This window comes from Eptatretus burgeri, chromosome 16 (genome assembly GCF_056783735.1).
Source record: "Eptatretus burgeri isolate ZD-2024b chromosome 16, Ebu_testis_v1, whole genome shotgun sequence".
Classification (NCBI taxonomy): domain Eukaryota; kingdom Metazoa; phylum Chordata; class Myxini; order Myxiniformes; family Myxinidae; genus Eptatretus; species Eptatretus burgeri.
The window spans coordinates 66,550,478-66,558,921 of record NC_140976.1 but is presented as its reverse complement, the minus strand read 5'-3'; the positions used below and the strand labels follow the sequence as shown (position 1 = coordinate 66,558,921).

The 8,444-nt window shown below is 50.6% G+C and overlaps 1 long non-coding RNA gene across 1 annotated transcript; it reads right to left on the bottom strand.

Moving 5' to 3' along the window:
* Positions 1 to 3,163: 3,163 nt before the first annotated feature.
* LOC147011250 (uncharacterized) lies at positions 3,164 to 4,993 on the bottom strand. Its single transcript, XR_015052391.1, has 2 exons — positions 3,639 to 4,993; positions 3,164 to 3,518 (listed from the first exon to the last, which is right to left on the bottom strand). It is a non-coding gene; the product is annotated as an uncharacterized LOC147011250 (long non-coding RNA).
* Positions 4,994 to 8,444: the final 3,451 nt, after the last annotated feature.

Below are 8,444 nucleotides of genomic sequence, written 5' to 3'. Positions count from 1 at the left end.
ATGTTGGAAAAATATAAAAACTTTGGTTCTTTATCTCTGAAACCACACCAAGGAAAAAATTTAAACTTGACACATGGCAAGTACTCCTCATGGGGAATACAAGGACAATACAAGGAAATCAGACACAGGTGGAGGCCATTCAGCCCTTCATGCTTGCGCGACATCAACTCCACACTAAATTTATCAACACAAGAACCAAAGAAGAAAATGCACATTTTTTTTGTTTGTTTGTTTTGTTTTATTATTTATCGATTTATTTTAAGTTTTTGTATTTTTTTGTAAATTTATTTTTTCTCCTCAGGGGAGGGGGCATAGGCTTGGTTAAAACACATCAACCACACAACACCCCTTGATGAGACCCCCACCAACAGCACTCTGCACACATGCACACAATCACCCATCAATGTTCAAGCTACCTAAAAGTCCGGTCAAAATCCCTACACCCCTCGATCTTCATAACTTCCAGGTACCTGTCAAATTGGTACCTCTCCAGGTACCAATTTAAGCTTATCGACTGTTTCTGTTGCCACTATCTTTCCAGGGAGGCCATTCCATGCATTAACTACTCTTTAAGTAAAAGTCTCTGACTTCACTACCATCTCAACTCTCCTCTTTACTCTCAGGCTATTGACCCTGGTCCTATCACTGTCTACTCTGTTGAATAGTTCATCTGCACTGATTTTATCTGCACCATTCATTATCTTAAACATCTCTATCATATCTCCTCATAACAGCCTCCTTTCTGGAAACTCCTCATAGCTATGTCTAGCTTGGCCTGCAATCAATTAGTAGCCCTGCACTGATCCCTCTCTATGGCATCTATGTCCTTCCTGAACTGTGGTGACCAAAACTGCACACAATATTCTTGATGTGGCCCTCACTAAATTACTGCACAATGTCAACACCACCTCTTTTGATTTATAAATGATCCTCATCCGAATACACCTTAAAACCCTTGTTATGGCCACAGGCAGCGATTGTATTATGAGTGGGTTAAACCTCGCTTCTCCTTGGAAGAATCGGACTTGGGGCCACTGCTCACAATTTACTATGTGGTTAGGTGGGTTGCTCAACAACCACAAATGCCAATCAGTTAACCACGACTTACAGTGTCCACAGTCTAATTTTCCGTTTAACGAGAGGTCACCTAGCCTTCTGACCGGGAATGCGCCCTCAGCGATGCACCTATGTTATCTTGATTAGATCCTCAGTAATGCGGCAGAGTGTTTACGGCTGGTGCACACCGACTATGACAGGTTAATTAGTTTGGGAATTACTTCCCAGTCTATCTAGGCTCGGACAATGCTGGTCAATGGAAGGAAATGACAAGCACAGACAGGTTGAAACGTCAACAAGGAATGAACAATTCAGAAATATAAATAAACTGAGGAACTTTATATTTCCTTGTGGTGTAAATGGTTGAATTCAAATAAATCAAAATAATCCTCAACAAATATAGAATTCACCAGGCATACATAGAAAAATAGACAAAGAGCAGATGCTTATCACTATGCATTAGTCAACAATAAAACACGAGACAAGGGTACCCAGCAGATCATTCAGGGGAAAAGAAATCCGGTCTCGGCTTACCAAGGCAGACGTCGTCGTGCGTCTACTGAAATGACCCAAAACGTATGAGCGTGCCTTGGTCCGATGCCAGCACCCTGCCTCGCTCTTCACCCACCCGCAAACAGGCTCGAACACCAATTGACATCACATCGTCACCCCTAGAAATCAGGGACGCCGAGAATCAGGTGTGCCAAGAGCCAGGTACCGGGCTGAACCAGCAGGAACGGTTCAACTGTGACGAACCGTCAGGAGCTACAAAGAGCTGTCACCAATGGGCAGGAGCGAGCAGAAGCTGTAATCAACGGTTCGGAGCCGTCAACAACTGTCAGGAGCTATAGCGAGCTGTACCCAATGGTCAGAAGCTGTAAGGAACAATCAGCAGCTGTCAGCGAACGTCAGGAGCTGTCACTAACCATCAGGAGGGCTGTCCTTTTATAGGCAACCAAGTTGGGTGGAGCCTCAAACAGACTTCAGCCAAATCAAGCTTGCCTATTGGCGCATCGCTCACGTGACCTCCAACCGTCAACCCCTGCCTTCATTCATTCCCCACCATCGAACAAGATGTACGTCCCAATTCACACATGTCTAGTTTATGACGCCATGTTTGGGGCACCTGGACGAATGCCAGATAGCAGCCATTTGCCGAAATTACTGAGTGAAAACGTGAAGTGCTCACAATATGTGAACGGCAACCATCACCTCCCGGTTCAGCCCAACACGAACAAGAGCCAGTCAGCACCCGTAGAGCTGCCAAACGGGGCGTCAAACATTGATGGAAAAAGGTGGATATCAAATGTCGACGAAAGAGAGGTGGGAGTTGAATGTCAATGGAAAGAGGTGGATGCCTGAGGTACATGATCCACAGCCATGTCTGACTGTCAGAATAAACTGTCCAGAAAAAGCTTGTGGTGAGTTTAATCAAATGTCCTACAAGTCCAAAATGTAAATAAATTGTCTCTTTCCATGACAATGTGTCTTTATTGAAAGGGGTAGAATGAGTCTCCGTTGGGCTGACAGCTATCTCTCGCGTGCACGAACGGTGAATATAGATGATGCGGAAATGAAAACTGGTGTAAAATCAAACGTCATGAACGTGTCGTAAAGAGGAAAAGGTTATCCCATAAGAAAAAAAAGGTACCTATTCTTTACTCTTCTCCAACCCTCAAAGAGTTATAATCCCACCAGGCAAGGCGACGAGTCTATTCTGAACATGCATTTATGGAAATAACAGTCTGAGGACTTGGATGTTTCCCTATCCAGGTTTCCCTATCCTCTTTCCCTATCCTTGATACCTCTTTCCTCTTTCCCTATCTTTCTCTTTCCTACACCACCTCTTTCCCTATCCTCGACTCATCCCAAGTCGTCCAACAGCTGCAGACATCGGTTAAAAGTTACATCATTGCGATTAAAAGTTAGCATGACCGTGTGACATGCAGGTGAAGTTACACCCTACCTCCTCCATGTTAACTTCACCCTTTAGTGTGTGCGACAATTTAAACTAGATATGTTCCGCCTCATGTGATGGGAACTACCTAACTGACTCACACAAACAACTTTATGCGACACCAAAATTGCTGGAATTTTTGAAACCAAATCATATAACCAGTGGACTTTAATAATCTTAAAAACTTTACACAACTCTATACAATTCCTGACCCAGGAACTACAGAAATTCAAAAGTAAAATTGTGGAGGAGGGACACCTGATGACTTCTAGCCATCTTTATGCGCGTCGTGCCCTTCACCAGGACATCGAACCAAAAAGAAACCAGCAGGCCAGTGTCCAGCATACAGGCCATAAACGATATGGCCTTTTCAACAAACATGATCAAAACAAGAAGCAACAAGAACTGAGCCACTTCCTCCACCGAGCTGCATTTTGTGCAGTGCATAGTCAGGGAAATTTGTGGCACAAGAAGTGGAGCAGAGTTGCAGGAGACTGCCATGAGGCTGGAATGTGGCGACAGCAAAGGGGGAATTCCTTAAGTGTGATAGCATGCTGCTGCAGTAAATGCAGTTCAAACAAAAGAAATCAAAACAAAACCACCATGATAATCCGAACGATGTCACCTGGTATGAGGTTGCAGCAACTAGCACTCCACAGAACAGGTGTGGGTGGAACACAGGCCACGGAGCAAATGGTACAGTGAGAAGCGTGATGCAATGGACGCAGAGCAAGTGATCCAGCAAGGTGAGTGATGCTTATGATGGTCCTGGGGATGGCGAGACAAAGCAAAACGGCAAAACAAACAGCAAACAGCATGAAAGGAAAAAGATAAACCAGGTAATGCCATCAAACAAGCACCAGGCCCAACCAACATGGTCTGCCGGTTCCTGGTGTGCACATACTTGGGGTAGTGGTGGTGGTGCCGGTAAAGAGAGATCGAGGTTGGCTCTACTCGTCTGCACCCACAATAGAGTGCTTAGAGAACATTGTACTTTACGGTACTTCTACATCTCGACGGTCCCCTGTGCCAGTGCGCATGCGCAGCCTGACCCGGAGCCAGGGATGTTGTGGGTGTTTCAACCTGTTCAATACTTGTTTGATTATTGTCGTTCCACGCTAATAAAGTGGTCGAACAAATTGAACTCTGCTCTTATTTATACTCAAACAACTTGATGCAGTCGAGTAAAGATCGTCGGTGCTGAGGAGCACACGACTGGGTGAAAACGGACCACGAGAACGTCGACAGTGAGGTTGGATTTCTCGGGTACTGTACCCAATCTTCGCCCCCAGAACACTGTACACACGTGTGCATCACCGAAAATAGAACGTTTACTCCAGAATAACTGTTCCTATGGCGCCGGTGGAAGCAGAGTGCCCGATCGAGGGTTGTGACAATATGGCTACACACGCAGAGGCGGCAGTGGTGGCCGCCATGTTGAGTATACATGCCACTGTGCACGTCGCCGCCCCCAGGGCGGCGAGCTCGAATGCCAAGATGGAGAAACTCAAGCGTCCCTCCATAGCACTGGCCGGAACGGGCGAGGCCTGGTCGTACTTCATAACCCGCTGGGGCGAATACAAAACAGGTACTAAGCTTGCCGGACCCGACATAGTCGCGCAGCTACTGGAGTGCTGTGAGGAGGAGCTGAGAAAGGACCTCACTCGCGTGGCGGGTAGGAGCCTCGTGGGCAGCGATGAAGAAGACATCCTCGCCGCCATGAAGGCGCTCGCCGTCCGGACGGAGAACACGATGGTAGCTCGAGTGGCCCTGTCTAACAGGCGGCAGGTACACGAGGAGCCCGTCCGGTCGTTCCATGCCCGCATCAAGGGGCAGGCGGACACGTGCAAGTATGAAATGAAGTGCACCAAGGCGGGGTGCGATCAGGTCAACGACTTCACGGAAGAGATATTGCGCAACATGGTTGCCCGTGGCATCGCGGACCAAGCAATACAACTTGACCTACTCGGTGAGAAGAACCAGGACATGCCATTAAAGGACATGATAGAGTATATCGAGGACAAAGAGTCTGGAAAACGCTAGGCATCGCGCCTGCTTGACACTCAGAGCACGGACGCGATCAGTAGTTCGTATCGGCGGGGAAAGCAACAGGACGTCCGCGCCAGAGTAGGAGCCAGGCCGGAAAAACAGAAGGCCAAGCCCGAAGGAGTATGCATCTACTGCAACGAGGTGGGCCACGGCAAAACGCCTCAATGGCGCGCCAGACGCGCCGAATGCCCCGGATACGGTAAAAAGTGCCGGAAGTGTGACCGCCAGAATCACCTCGACAAGGCGTGCCTGGGCGGCCGATCGGCAAGACCCCCATCTAAGGAGACCGACGGGATGTACGACGAGCAGACGGCAGCCTTCGTCGAGCTATGCACGGTCACCATGGCCAGCACAGAGGACGAAATGCGCACGCTTCCCCTCGCTCACCACCTGTACGATGATATGTGCGATAAGTGGATGAAACGCAGATTCCGACCCGCAGCCATACGTCAACCTCACGCTCACCAACAAGCGCGAGGATTACAAAGCACTGGGTTTTAACCTCCTGAAACACACCCGCGCAGTAACCCTACCCGCTATGGCAGACACGGGGTGCCAGAGCTGCCTGATCGGCATTAAAGTCGTCCAACAAATGGGCCTGAGTACTGAGGACCTCATACCTGTATCCATGACCATGAAGGCCGCAAACAACAAAGGAATTCGTATCCTCGGAGCCATGGTAGTCAGATCCGCTGGTAACAGTGACGATGCTCGGAGATTGGAGACGCGCCAAATCGCGTACGTGACGGACTCTTCAGACCGCATATTCCTCTCCCGCGTGGCCTGCATGGACCTGGGAATGATCTCGGACAGATTCCCGACACTCGCAGAGGTGAATCTGATGACCTCGGAATTTGTGCGACTGCCCGCGACGCGCGGAGCCGCCGACCAAGCCGACCGCACTCCCCATGCCAGCGACCGAGGCCAACAGAGAGGCACTACAGTCACATTTACTCAGGATGTATGCTCAGAGCACATTCAACACGTGCCCACACCAGCCACTACCGAGAATGACCGGCCCGCCACTACGTCTTATGCTCAGTGAGAACGCGACTGTTCAATCACAATCACAATCACAAAAGACGTGATCGTTCAATCACAATCGGTTGCCAATCACACTCCCAACTCCGTGGCCATACATTGGCAAGATGAGGTAAAAGCAGGCCTCGACCAGGACGTTCGGCTCAGCGTGTTGGAGGAAGTACCTGTCGGCACGCCGGTGACAGGGTGTCACCGCATGGTAATTTGCGCGAAAAAGAATGGCAAGCCGCGACGCACCGTCGACTTTCAGGCCTTGAACAAGCATGCGTTCCGCGAGACCCACCACACCCAATCCCCGTTCCACCAGGCGAGACGCGTACCTAACCGGAAGCGCAAGACAGTATTCGACGCATGGAACGGTTACCATAGCGTCCGCCTACACGAGGACGACCGCCACAAGACGACCTTCATCACTCCATGGGGGCGCTACCGGTACCTATCTGCCCCACAAGGGTATATGGCATCGGGAGACGGTTACTCACGACAATACGATGAGATCGTCGCGGACATTGGTAACACGACCAAGTGCGTAGATGACACGCTACTATGGTCAGACACGATTGAGGGGAGCTACTTCCAGGCGGTCCAATGGCTGGATATATGCGGCCAGAATGGAATCATCCTCAACCCGGAGAAGTTTGTCTTCAGCGCACCAACGGTGGACTTCGCGGGCTTCACCATCACCATGACCGACGTGCGACCGTGCAGCCGCTACCTGGAAGCAATCCATGATTTCCCACAACCGCGTAACATCACCGACATCAGATCGTGGTTCTGGCTTGTCAACCAGGTGGCATACGCCTTTAGTATGGCCGAACGAATGCAGCCATTCCGGAAGCTCCTGAAAAGTGGAGAATGCTTCCAGTGGTACATGGAGTTAGAGGACATATTCCGCGAGTCGAAAGACGTGATCGTACAAGAAATCGAACACGGTGTCCGCATATTTGACAAAACTAAGCCAACATGCATCGCCACGGACTGGTCGAAGGAGGGAATCGGATTCTGGTTGCTTCAAAAGCACTGCCGATGCGTGCCAGTTAGACCATTCTGCTGCACTGATGGATGGAAAATAACCATGGTCAGCAGCAGATTTACACACGCGGCAGAATCCAGATACGCGCCCATAGAGGGCGAGGCTCTCGCAGTCGCGGACGCCTTGGACAAGGCGCCCTACTTCGTACTGGGCTGCGAGAACCTGATCGTTGCGGTAGACCACAAACCACTGCTGAAACTCCTTTCAGACAGAGCACTTGACGACATACCCAACCCCCGCCTCAGGAACCTCAAGGAGAAGACCCTGCGTTATCACTTCCGCATCATACATATCCCTGGCATGAAGAACAAGGCGGCAGATGCCATGTCGCGCAGGCCGGTCGGCACCACGCGACCTCCACTCATGAACCTTCCAGATGACAATGCCACCAGAGCGACCCACCTCCAACCAAGCACGCACACCGATGTCCTGTCTCTCCTACGCCAAACTGAGCCGGAGTATGACGACGACGTCGAGGAGGACAACCTGGCATGGTGCGCCGCGGGCCTCGAATCATTGCGATCAGCAACATGGGATCGCGTCAGGGAAGCCACCAGCAGTGATGGCGATATGCAAATATTGGAGGGAATGACAATGAACGGCATCCCCGACTCAAAAATCGAGATGCCAGAGACAATTCGCGACTATCACCAGTACCGCGAGAACATTACATCGACAGATGGAGTGATCCTATACAAGGACCGAGTAGTCATACCACCCTCACTCCGCGGCGATGTGCTGAGTGCCCTACACGCTGCCCACCAGGGCATATCAATGATGACCGCCCGCGCAGAATCCTCTGTATTCTGGCCAGGCATGTCAGCCAACATCAGCGCCACTCGGAAAAACTGCGAACACTGCAACCGGATGGCACCATCACAGCCTGGAGCGCCACCAACTCCACCTATCCCGGTCGTTTACCCCTTTCAGGCAGTGTGCTCGGACTTCTTTGTACACAGGGGTGCACACTACCTTGTGACGGTGGACAGATACTCGAACTGGCCGATCATCTCAAAGTCGACGGGTGGCGCCGCCGGACTCATAAACCACTTACGTCGCGCCTTCGTGATGTACGGGACACCAGAAGAGCTCGCGTCGGATGGGGGACCGGAGTTCACCTCCACCGAGACCACGTCATTGCTGCACAGATGGGGCGTACACCACCGCTTGTCATCGGTGGCCTTCCCTCACAGCAACTGTCGCGCGGAGATTGGAGTTAAGACAATGAAACGACTTATCACGGACAACACCAGCCCGCAGGGAGAACTTGACACTGACGCTGTGCAGAGAGCGATACTACAATATCGT